Below are 14,092 nucleotides of genomic sequence, written 5' to 3' on the forward strand. Positions count from 1 at the left end.
AATGCGATAATCCCGAAACCTATCCAGCTAATTAATGATGTAAACTAACTCAGGTGATAGAAATATCATTTATTTAGTATTTTAAACATATGCACTTACTTAAAACGGAGAAGCTAGACTGTGAAAATTGTATAAAAGAAGAGATAACTCATATGAATCTTTTCTTGACTGTTTTACTTCTACAAAAACATGTACAGCCTTGTGTATACAATTATGAAACATAAAATATTAGTATTTATCGGTTTTACTGGCGACCACTGCAATTAAATTGACAAATTTGGCGGTTTTTAATAAACAAGTGATATAGAAAACCACCTTCCACCTCAAAAAAATAATCAAAACCAAGTAATAAGGATCATGCAGTCGTTTTTAGTCTAAAAGAGCTCTCGAAACCCGATTTTATGGTGATTCACTTTATATATCGTCTAACTTTAAATGCGTTATTTCATTTTTCATTCCTGTCTGTTGCCATCTGCCAGAAAATAAGATATTTATCTTTCAAACTGAATCTGATATATTAAGAAACTAAGCCATTTAAAAGTAGTTGATGCAGTTCTTAAAAGTTAGGTACTTTTTAATAAATAATTTAAATAAAAATGCATTCGGTTAATGATATATCTAAATAAAACCACTAAACATTTTTTGAGAATTACGTTATATATATTTTTTTCAATTTTAAAATATATAGATAAAGAATAAAGTTCCCATGCTATCCTAAGTGTATATTTGTCTAGTATTCAATCAAATATTTCTTTATTTCACTTGAGTCATCCGTACTGATAATCTCTACTGATAAACCATATTAAATTTTAAAACAGCCCTTTTGAACGACTGTTAAAAACTGCAATCTTTTCAGACTTTTAAGTTTTACTTCATTTTTTTTCATTTGAATGAAGTCCTATCTTACCCCGAATTAAAAATCTTTCTTATTTTACGAAATAAAGTAAGATTTTTTCAAATTTTATTTTAAATTCCATTATTAGCCCAAACTTTAAATGTCGGTTCACTTATCAAACTGTTGCCACCAAATATTAGAGCACTGTCTTATATTTATAGAAATTAAATAATGAAGAATCTACATAAATGTATGTATGTTTCTCGCATTGGGATAAAACGACGGCACCTAGAGCCATCAAATTTTGAATAACGTACGTTTCCACCCGTATATGGGCAACTGGAAGCCCAAATTTGGAATTTGTTTTTTATCTATTCCATATTTTATAAACATTTAACGAATTTTCTATTAACAAACTCAACGATTTCAAAGCGAGCAATGGTAACACTACTGTACGGAGAAAAAAGACATTTTTAATCTCTAGCGCGAGAAACTGTATCCGAAATTCTGCTCAATTTAAAAGTATTTTGTGATATTGCTCTTGAACTGAATTTTATGGTTTAAGTGCAAAGAAGGTAATATTCAATAAATAAGGGTAACAGAAAAAATGTTTAAAAAACGCCCCTTTGGACGCAATTTAAAACCTGAAACCTTTCAGATTTTTTTTTTAATGGCGCATAAACTTGGCTTTATTTTTCTTCCTTAGAGCTTTGGTCACAGGTAGAAATGAGAGTTACCAAACATTACATAATGCTTATTGTTCAATTTGAGGTTCGATATAATCAAAAGCTACATGTAAAAAGTTTTACTTTGAATGGGGAGGTTAAATAGCTTTTGATGGAACAGTACATTATTCTCCAGTGACTTCTGTATAACTTTTGCACATAATTTTTCATAGCTATATTTCGTTTTTTTTCATGTGCATATTTTGCATAGTTTCATACGCATATAGTTTTTTATGTTTGCTTTTTCTTTTTCGTTTATACTATTACATGATGCCCCCCCCCCAAAAAGATGTATTAAACTAGAAAAATAAATACCCTATTATTGTTGTTGCTGTCATTTATCTCACTTGTCTGTCAGTAGCATCAAAACAAGCTCAGAAAATTCATCGTAGAAAGGAGAACAAGATTGCTCCTGTCGTTGGCAAAAGCCTTCAGCACCATACAGGTGACACTACGACTTTGCTGAGTTTCGTCCCCTGTTTTGATGGAGAGCATCTGCCCCGGGTGACGAGTCTCCCACCCCTCTTCCCTTATCACAAACCTCTGGAGAGGACTTTCGGCTCCCCGCAGATTTATAATGTCCCCTTGCCGCACAGATACTACACATTTACAAACATCCATACGTTCTTTGGGATTCGAACTCGAGCTCTTCGGGTAGGGCAGTCAGCGTCGCCAACCAATACCGTAGTACCTAGTTTCTAAATATCTAGAATAATTTAATATTTTAAAAGAACACCGTATTTAAATAACCGAAAGAAATAATTCAAAATTATACTGGTAATCAGTATACTGGTGACATATTCTCAGCTTACAGTACTGTCTACATTTATAGATTCTTTACACATTTATTTCAACTTCTTTATGAATTATTTCCCATTTTTCGTGCGATAAGTAATATTTTTGTACGATAACTCATCTGTAATTATTTGTGTGATAATTATTAAGTTAACAGTCATTTAAAGAGCAATTAAGGCCTTTTAATTTGAAAGTGAAATTAGATTATTGCCTATTTCATAATCATGGTCGTATTAAAAAGCAGTCACTTAGAGAATGCTTGGAGAATACATACATAAGTTTCAATATATTCTGAGATGCATAACTCGTTTTCAGAGTACGCCATCTCCAGAAGAAAGTCGCAGCTGGAAGCTTTACAGTATTTCTTTACAATCTAGGACATATAATTTTACTACGAATCACTTAATTATGTGATAAAAAGAGCTTTTAATCTATGTTTGTTTGCTTCTTCGGTTATAGGGAGCAGTCTGCCCATATGACCACAAGTGACCCTTTAGTTTTATTAGGCTATCCCAGCGATAGATACACACACCACACACATTAAAATAGAATTCCCACTGTTGATCGATTATTACTGATATAGTTCATAATCTTCGTTGATAGATTTCTATTCTGGGAATGTATATAACTGTTGTAAATCTGAAAGAAATGCAACTTAAGATGCATAATATTAAAGAACAAATAAAATACCCTCCCCCTCTAATCACAATGCAAACAAAGTTCGACTTTTAAGTAGTTATGGACAAAATGCGCTTAGAAATAAAGATCGATTTTAACAAAGAAAAAGTGTTTTGCAAAAAGATCAAAACTTACATCTAGGCTCCAAGTACTATATACTAAGGAATATTTTAAAGAATATTTCAAATTCAGGATTAATAGCAATGATAAAGATATAAATCTTCATCGATCGTCGAATGCCAGTTCCTTTGTCCGAGCACCCAGATGTTTAGGACACTCCGAAAGAGCGCCTGGTTACAGTAAGTCAACAGCAAGAATCTTCTCGAGCCACTTGAAAGTTTCCGCCCTATCAAAAAGAGCACATGGCATCTGCAGTACTCTGATCTTATCCAAAACAACATAACAATTCCCTGCCTTCAAACTGATTTTGCCTTTTAGGTTTCTTGTATACTTTGATACCGTATTCCTGTACGAATAAACTTAATTTTACTTCGCAAAAGAGGAAACTATGGAGATGCTTGCTGTATCAATGCATGGTAATATCAAAATGGATGTATTTAGTTTAAACATTTTAAGAAGAAATGTAATCTAAATTGTCTTCCAGTTTAGCTTATTTACAAACACCAAATGGTGCAATTGTACTCATCTTTTTCCTACAAATTTAACTAAAAGTACCTTTTAAAGGCTGTGGTTAATACTTAATTATATTTAAGTTAAGTTTTAGATGAGTATTATTCTCTGCTTAAATTCGTAAAGCAACGTTAATCTTCAAAGTTTCAGCAATCTAGGAGATCTATATAGTATGCTAGCTGATTACACTCTCGGAGCATTGTCAAAAGAAGGACTAACGTGTAGTATCCTATTTATAAAGTTGGTTGGGTCTAAATGATGCCAAATTTGAAATTTGTCCTTCCACATGCCCATACTCGTAGAAGGATTACGTCATTCCAAATTCGATGGCTCAATGTACCGTTGCTTTATCACAATGCGAGAAATATGCATAAATTTATGCAGATTTTTCATTATTTAAAGGAAAATCTGAAAGCTTTCTTATTTCATATTGCGCCCAAAAGGATTTTTTTTAACGTTTTGTGTGGTACCTTTATTTATTAAATATAATGTTCTTCGCACTTTACCATAAAATTCAATTCCACAGCAATATCACAAAATATTTAAAAAGCGCAAAATTTAAGAATTTCCAATACACAGTTTCGGGCGCTGGAGATACATTTCTTTTTTCGCACAGTGTTCCCGTTGCACGCTTTTAAATCGATGAGTTTGTTAATTAAAAAATTCGTTAAAGTTTTGCAAAATTGGGAATAGCTAATAAAACAAATTCCAAATTCGGAATTTCTAGTGCTCATGTTTGGTTGGAGTACTACGTTATTCAAAATTGGATGGCTCTAGGTACTGTTGTTGTTTGAAAATGCGAGAAACATTCATGCATTCATGCAGAATCTTCATTATTTAATTTCTTTAAATATAATGCATGGCAATAATATTTTGTAGCAACAGTTTGAAAAGTGAATCAAGGCAGAAAGTGAAACCATGCAAAATTTCGTTTTGAGACTAATAGCCCTTTGGGTCTAACGCCCCTTTGGGCTAAAAAAAGGTAAATAAATGTTAAATTAGCAAGTTAAAAAGTCAGAAATAGCAACATTTAGCCGATAAGAAAGTCAAAACTCTTTACTACCTCGCTCGAAAAATGCAATTTTGAATAAAATGATAATTTTGCTTCTTTAGTAAATCATTCTTATAACAGGACTTGCATGAATGGATTATATTCTACTACGAGAAATTTTTTCATACCAATAAATTGCCAGAGTTAGGGACAGAAAGTACAGTAAACCCTTTCTAAAATGACCACAGGTTCATAAGATTTTGGGCTTTTGCGAATTAGAGAAATAGCTCTCAGCACCGATGTCCAAGTTCTCAGAAATACTGATCATCATAGGAAGATAATCACCAGAAGAAAGTTCACTGTTCACATTCGGAAGTGCATTATTCTATAAATGAAAGTACATTAAGCCGATTCGATTGCGTGTATGGCCGTATCTATTTATATATAGGAAAAATTTTAATATAAAATAAATATAGCGTAAAATATATGTTACCGTTAAAGCGTATAATTAAGTTATTTCCTCGAATATGTAAGTATTTGGCGAGGGGAAAACTAGCCAAGCCGGTTTAGCTAATTATTTTAAAATAACCATATTAATTAGTATAGAATATAATATTCTATAAACTAACTAATGATAAATGCCGCCCAGACGGTGTAGTGGTTAGGGGAGCCAACTGCGATACCTAACGGCTTGGGTTCGAATCCATAGTTCTAATTGTCCGTCCCTTCATAGGAGGCAAAGGTGGCCCACCTATTAGGTGACTGCATAATAAAGTGACAACTGCTTCTGGTCAAGTCGAAGTCGGCTGAGGGACCATCATTCATATTTAAAAAAAAAAAAAAAAAAAAAAACTTAATAACAAACAAAAATCTCAAAGGTTTCAGGTTTTAAAACTACGTCCAAAGAGGGCGTTTTTTTTTAACGTTTTGTGTGCTACCTTTATTTATTAAATATCATGTTCTTTACACTTAAACCATAAAATTCCTTTTAAATAGCAATGTCGCAAAAGAATTTTAAAAAGCATATCTTTAGAAGAATTTCCGATACACAGTTCCGCGCGCTGGAGATAATTTTTTTTTCGTATAGTGTTGCTATTCCTCGCTATTAAATCGTTAGTTATTAATCAAAAATTTGTTAAAGTTTTACAAAATATGAAATAGATAATAGAACAAATTTCAAATTTGGGCTTCCAGATGCCCATATTCGCAGAAGAATTACGTCATTCAAAATTCGATGGCTCTATGTACCGTTGTTTTATCACAATGCGAGAAATATGCATATATTTATGCAGATTTTTCATTATTTAATTTCTTCGAATATAATGCAGGACTCTAACATTTGGTGGCAACAGTTTGAAAAGTGATTCGCCGTTTATAGTGATTCAACGCAAAATACTAAAACGAAAAGAATAGTCCTCCAGGATCAAAGTCTCTTTGGACTTAAAAAAAAAAAAAAAAAAAAAAAAAAAAAAAAAAAAAAAACTAATGATAAACCGTTAAAGTGGAAAAAAAATGACACTATAAAATATCTGTCGTTTTATAAATTAACTGATGATAAACCGTTAGTGTTTAAACAATTATATTTCATAGTACGGATAGATTAAATAATAACGGAATGCATAATATAATATTATTGCTAGATTCGTTAAACCGTAATAAAAAGTAACAGACTATACTACGCCAATAGTTCTGTTTAGCAGCTTTCGTGTGCCGTCTTTACTGACAATTCGTCATTTATCAACACTTTAATGTGAACAAGCTGTTAGCTTCCAGTTAGGGATGGATGAAATTTAGTTTAAAGACCGGCAATCATTATTTAACAGAGGAGAAACATTTGCTCCCTGTGCATTCTTTCCTTCCGGGTGAGGTGGGTCGGTTTCTTTAAGGAAACGGGTGAAGCAAATCACGGGGGAGAACATACGATTTTTCCGCAGGCAAGTTGGAAAAACCTGCTATCGAAATGAACTTGCTCAGCTACAGCCAGCTCAACGTCTTACCCTTAAAACCTCCCTCAAGAGAGCCCGCTATAACCCTGCCCGTTTGGCAGGTTTCCCCATCTCCAATCGGCGACATTATTTGGCGAGATTTTAGAGTTCCCTTTTTTCCGTTCCTTATTTTCCGAGTGACATTTTTTCCGTTCCTTATTTTCCGGGGACATTCTTTCCATTTCCCTTTTTTCCGGGTGACATTTTTTCCGCACACCGCATCCAACTACACTACGCAGGCATGTGGATAGGAGGGATAAAATACCTCATAGGGTTTATATGTTTAATGTAAAAGATACCTTCTTAGAGAGCTTTCTAAGCGAAACTGACTTTTATTCACATTACAAATGCAAAAACCATGAAAATTAACAATAGGTCTGTTCGCCTGAGATCGAATCTGGGTCGAACTCCCAGTATCCAGCTGTTAAAACTACCCATTCCCTGGTGGGACCCCCGAGGTTAAAGGACTGGTACATAAGAGTTTTCATTGTTTCCCTTGTGTGTAAATATAAATAGAAACCCCTTTTTCTTAAAAACATCCTAAGCTAAAAACCAGAAAATTTCGAGAAGTAAATTGTGATTTTCAGAAGACGTATAAATACCTGAGCTGTAACACATTACTTAAATTTCATTAATTTTTATTTGGGAAAGAGAACTTTTAACTGGGAGAATATTTTCATGTTTCATCAATGAATTTTTACTATGAAATGCACAATGTTTCCATAAGTGTAACGTAAGTAAAAATGTGTACTAAAAGTTCAGTGACTACATTTGAAATCCAAACAGTTAAATAAATAAATACCGAAGAAAATTGATTAGAAGTATATATATAAGGTAGCTATTATTAATTTAATTACTTATGCCTGTTAAATTACATTTTTCTTCATAAGAAATAAAAGTAAATTACGCACAAAAAAACATGATAGAAAAAGTAGGGAACTGAACCTGGAATTAGCACTCAATGTTATAAGTGTTTAATCGAATACTAGGTTAATCTAATACTAGGTATTTCAAACATCTGTGATAAATATCGTACTAAATTCTATTGTTATCTGAAACGAATTATGCTGCAAAAGCGAGATGAAATTGAATGTCTCTTTGGAAATATGTACGCAGAAAAATATAACAGCAAAAAGTAAATTACGAGAACTGAAATGCTAAATCTTAATTGAATAAATTCGGAACCCAATAATTATACGTTCTTCCTTTGAAAATGCGTGCGCAGATAAATTAACCCAGATGCCTTTGAAATAGAAATGTTTCGCTTAATTAAGTAAGAAGAAAATTAATTGATCAGGAATATTTAAAGCAATTTGTATCTATTTAAACTCTTCGAATTTATTTATACTCGAATAATCGTTTATGCAATTAAAGAACTTACGGTATTTATGCGTATTATTCTCCTTCAGCTAAAGATTATGCAAACTTTAAAAAAATTGAATAATCACAATTTTATAGCTGCTTTCTGGTACTTTAATTTAATGGCTTAATATTTTCTCATTAAAAATGTTAAAATATTTTTATTATATTACAATGGTCATAAAAACTTGAATCATCATTTAAAGTAATTTACTTCTATTTCGGAAGAAAATTTTAGTTTGCATTAATTTTAACTATTAGCAGAGAAAGATGTCTAATCACTTGGAAGATACTAGTATTTCTTTCATTGTTACTTTAAACTATGCACTTCAAAGCCTGATTCTTTCCCTTTTGCTACTGTAACACTTGTCATCATCACAGCACCTTTTATTTTGTCCACCTAATTTGAGATTTTAATCCAAGATCAGGCTTTATTCTCTCGCTTTTTGCAAAATGCAACGTGCTAAACGGAAATGAAAGGATAACAGATAAATAGGAGATATGATCATCTTACTGCAGCTGTCGCTACCATATTTACGAAACAATCTACGTAGAAGAAAATGATCTTGAAAAGCCTTTCTAAAATGCTAGGCTATAGTCTTAACGCCCCCTTTGTGAAAGAAACGGTAAAAATTTAAAAATTTCAATAGTTTCCACCAAGTTTTGTGTTGTTTTATTTGTTCTAACTAATTATAAAAAGGAATGAAATAAATTTTCTTAAGTAATTATCATGAGAAGGTGTTCGTTAATAATATTTTGATAATTTATGAAAACTCTTCGTGGTATTTTGCAGTATTTTTCTTATTCTGAAACTATGATTTCAGGAAGAGAGATTTTGGTAGCATTAGTAACCGCCACATTGCCTGTTGTACTATATTCTGAAATGAAATTACCTGCTTTAGCTTTAATAAGCCATTTTCGCTTCGTGAATACTTCAATCCAAGCGAAAATTCATTAATCACTTTAATTTACATATCGCAGTCAAATTTGATTTGAACATTTACTCTGAATCATTTGAATGATTCAACAAACAACATTGAATGATTCAACAGGAACGTTCAAATAATTGGAACGAACGAAATGTTTGAACGATTTCGATAAAGTATTAAACAAAATCACACGATTTGTAATATAGCATTTTATTATTTGACATGAGAAATATAATTTGCTACTTTTAAATTATTCTTCTTTTAAAATGAAGCATGTAAATAAGCTCTGATTGAAAGTATATGTTTTTTCATTTTCCAAAGAGAAATATTCCATAATTCAAAAACCTTCTGAAATTCACGGAATCAAAATTTCTAAGTGCAAAATAAGCAACATTTTTATTTATCGGAATGGAAGAAACCGTCAATCATTAACTTTTCATGAAAAGAGGTCTTCAAATGAATACCCGGAAAAGGTATGTCCTGCTTCTTATGTTTCTATGGATAGATCGTTGGTAACAACAGAAAATTCGTCGACGCAGAAATCAGTTGCAAAGTCTTTAAGTACATGTATTACAACAATAAATAAAACAGTCAATCAAGAACTACAACTTAAAAACCTAGAAAACATAACAGATATACGGCTCAACGCAGAACAATTCATGGAACCCCGTATGAAAACTATTTAGCAAGAGATAAATAAAAACATGTATTGTGACCTTCGATGAAGCATAGTATTTCTAAAATAACTGCAACAAGAAAAGGTCTATTTATTATCGAAAACGAAGATACGACTTATGCGAATACGGTTCTTTCCATGCAAAGAATGTTTCAGTGACTGGATTTACGTCTTAAGTCCGATATTTGCAGCATAAATTCCATTTTCCCAGTGATTTTGAAAAGAATGAAACTTCATCGACACAAAGCAACAAGTGATATTTGGAAAAGTACCATTGCATTCCTTGAAAAAATGAAGAATGATATAGATATTGCATATAGATATATTAACGCATTCCTACAAAGTCGCCTGACATTTCACCTATGGACTATTTTGATTATGGTCTCTTAAAAACAGCTCCTTCTAGGTGCATACTTACCACGATTGATTTACTCGGAAAAGTAGTGGATAGGGAATGGAAATTATTAACTTGGAAATTTTAAAAAAGGTCCATCTACCATGGAAATCAGGGTGAAGACTTATAGTTCGGAAAACGACTCTCAGATTGAAAACTGAAAATAATTTTTAGATTTTAAATATTAACCAAATAACCCTAAAGTCGTTGTAAATATGTGCAAACAACATATAGAGATCATCGATCTCTGATGCCATCTATTTACTTTATTTTTTTATTTTGAAAAAAAACTTTCTTGATGATTTTGAGCTAATTATTTCAAGTAGAAAAAGAAGATTCACATTTAAGTTTCGTTGCGACACAAGTGGGTCAGTTGTAGGAAGCTCTCTTCTAACGCAGGGTTTTTAAGGCCACTTATTCGTGTGAGATTTGGCGCATTACGACTTACTGGAACAACCTGTAGGTAGCAAGGGTTACAAGAGTGCAATACTTATCCCACAGACGGCTTTCTCGTGTGCCTCGGCCCTATGCTATATGAAATTGTCTCGAAACTCACAACCTCATATCTCCTGGCAGTAATTTCGTAAATCTGTGAAGGGAACTATTACAGTCAAAAAGCTTTTGCTGCATCAAAATACTCATCGGCTCTCACGCATTGTTTGCTAAAGGAGCCTGAATTTTAATTATTCTCTACTTAGAAAGATAGCAAGAACAACCTAGCTAGCTATTCAGTTAGTTGTTATTATGGAGATAAGGGATGTTGTTTCAAACAGCTAGGTAGTTGTAGAGAAATGCGTTTGTCGCGAATGGCCCAAACTATCAGTTTTTTTAGCCATCTCCCCATCTAGAACTTGTCCAAGGTGCGCTTTCTGAGAGTCCAAGATAGAAAATATCCTTTCCCCGAGGTAAACCCCTTCCGAGAAAGGGAAATCTCTGCTGCACCAAGAAGATCACGCCGAGAAAATCGTACCGGGTTTCTCTTACTCTTTCACATAGTGCAGAGAGGACTCTCGGCTCGTCGTTTCTAAGTTCCCTTATGCTGTAAACACTCATATCTTCTCCGGGATTTAAAGCTAGGATCAAAGCTCAAACCAATCATGATATACCCATAGGCCGAATTCAATGATTTAATGAAACATTTATAAAATTTTATTCAGTTCACGCATGGTGTTTCACTGTGACGTGGTATTTTTTCATTGAATTTTAACCTAATTCCTCAGAAGCTATCGAGTTTAAATTTTGTACACACGACTGTTGGTCGATGACAATGCAAATTGGGTGAAGCGAAGTTTTCAACATTCATAATTGGTTTCTTTTTTTTAACAATATGTCCATTCAAAATAATTTATAATGTTATTAACAATAATTTCAGAAATATTTACGTCATGTATTCAATTAGTATCGGAAGTTTTTAATAAAAAAATGGTATATATTCGGCTGCAAAGTTACGATGTATTTTGTGCTTCACTTGGAAGGAAAGTTGCTTATTTTTAATCCACTTATTCAATACAGTTGAAAAGTAAAATTCTTACATATAATTTATGCTTTCATAGAGATTAAAATGATTTATGCGCAGTATCTCTTTCATATTAAAAGCATTAATTTACTGAGAAATGCATGACTGCATGCATGGGCTGTCTGATGTAAACTTGTACTGCATTTAAGCAAATATTTTCTATTCATGGTAATTTACATATTTATGATTTTCCTAAATTTCCTTTTATGGTACATATCTAAAAATGCTCAATTTCAGTGGATACAGACCATATTGAATAAAACTTTTTATTAATGGCTTTAAAAGCATTTCATTTAATTAAAAAAATTTTAGAAGCAATATGACTTAATATAATATTTATAGATGAAATACGAACTTATTAAAATATTTATTCAAGAAAGCTTTGGAACATTAACGCATGAGAAACTTGAAGAAAACTAATCGGTTACTGTTCTGATATACGCAAATGAATTTTTGGTAAATATGCATTAGTATAAAATTTATTTATGATAAAAATTTCATGAAACCAAGCTTAAATTATATCTTCAAATACTGTAACTGTTAAATATTTAAAAGCGCAAGGGAAATTTTAAATTATTTCCGAGCAATTTTCCTTAATTTTTAGAAGCACCCAATATAATATATAGATATTTTTAAAACAAAACATCCCTAATATTCAGAATATAATTCCGATGCAATGCAATAAGATGATTATCAGAAAATGAAGTTTCCTTTTCATGAATAAAAAAGTCTGCTGACTTTGATGATAGAAATATTTATAGTTTGGCGTTGCCATTTTTTATTTTTGCAACTTTAGTTTTTATTGTTGCAACTTTATGTTATGTTACGCTACTTCAACATTAAACAACCACGCAGACTGGCAAACTGTCATTTCCTAGAACTGATGGTAATTTTGCAGAAGATCTTTAACTTACCTTTAAAATTATACTATATTTTATATCAACTTTATAGTCATTAGGTTTTCTTTGAAGCAGGAGACAGAAAAATGCACAGTGCCCTTGCGAGGACTCGAACCCTGGACATGTCGAATACCCATAGAGTATGCTTCCAATTACAACACGAAGGCATGAGGAAAGGATGGAGAAAATACCTTATAAGCAAATGTATAACAAACTTAAAGACAATGTATTAATTACTTCACATTTATTTTTTAATTTAGTTATTACTAATATCTCATTTATTTTTAATGTACAGTAAAGCCAAGTAATAAATTTTATTAACATTCATGCCACTACTGTAATCAATAAAACATGGTTCTAGAGCCAGACATTGCATAACGAATTACAAGATGTCAGTCTGTGTGTCTCTTAGCAACATGATTTTGCATATTTATTTTTAGTAAAGCATATTTTTTATTGTTTAATTTTCTATACGCAGCATATATACATGCAAATGTCCTTTAAAAATTTTTCTACAAGTGTGTTCCTTTTAGTGTAGATACATCTCGAATGCTTTGCCATAAGAAACTATCGACCCTTTCTCCCACACAAGTGGCCTCGCCTGAGACCAAAGACCGGTGAGTACTGACATACTGGACTCAAACTCAGGCTTTTTGGCTGGCTGCATGGTTTGTTTTCTTTGTTTTCCTCCTGTCTAACGTAAATACGAGTCAGTTGTTATCCTTAAAACTTTAGTGTACCAAATCCATTTATGAAGATAGACCTGGTGTGCTTTGCCGTATCAATAAAGGGCCGCTCATTGTGTTATGAAACGCCAAGCTGAGGCAAGATAGCTTCCCCGCAAAGTGGGTTTAGGGCTGCCCGAAAATGTTAAGGAGAGGCAGGGTTTGTCATATTGGAAGCGAAATCGCCCATTTATACCATAGACGGAACGAGAACCTTCTGGAAGGAATTCTTACCGGTTTGCCCCTGAATGTTCTCGAAGGCAGGTCAAAAGCTATATAAAATCCTGTCTGTACGCGGAGTAGTAGTGTATCGTGAGTTTTATCGTAAATATTATCTTGAGTGCTTTGAGTTCAGAGATTAGCTTGAAACCAATCGACCGAGTTGGAAGGTGTACTTTAGTGCTTTGCCGTGAAGCGTTATAATCTGATAGTCTGAAGTGTGTGTTGCTGATTTACGCGCCTCTGGAACTGTCCTGTGTAATACTGGCTAATAAATTGTGTTTTGATTCTTGTCGTCACAATCATTCCAAATCCACGAATACGTAGAACGCAACAATTGCTTTTCTGGACACCGTGGAGCAGCGTCGGCTGTGCCAGATGTCTCCGTTAGCTCATGTAAACAATAATGTGAACGGCCGTTAAATAACCAAACGTAACCTCTTACACGAGTTCATTTCTTTATTTGCATCTTATAAAAGCTGGAGAAATTGAGAAATATAATCCATTACTTAGTCTTTCTTATAAACTCTTTAACCTTTTCTGCTATGGAAATCTGTAAAACATTTGTAACACTCTGTATGCTTTATTCCGTTCCCGTTCAAACTTAAAAACCAAAAAATGCTTATTTAAATACCTTTCATTTTGAAAAAAATACTGTGATAAAAATTGAAGGCAATATCCTAATATGATGATTTCCATGAAACAATTAAAACCCATATCATAATTTTTCATTACA

Source organism: Stegodyphus dumicola, chromosome 10 (assembly GCF_044657685.1).
Source record: "Stegodyphus dumicola isolate Sdum_Otavi_A_Nest chromosome 10, ASM4465768v1".
NCBI lineage: Eukaryota > Metazoa > Arthropoda > Arachnida > Araneae > Eresidae > Stegodyphus > Stegodyphus dumicola.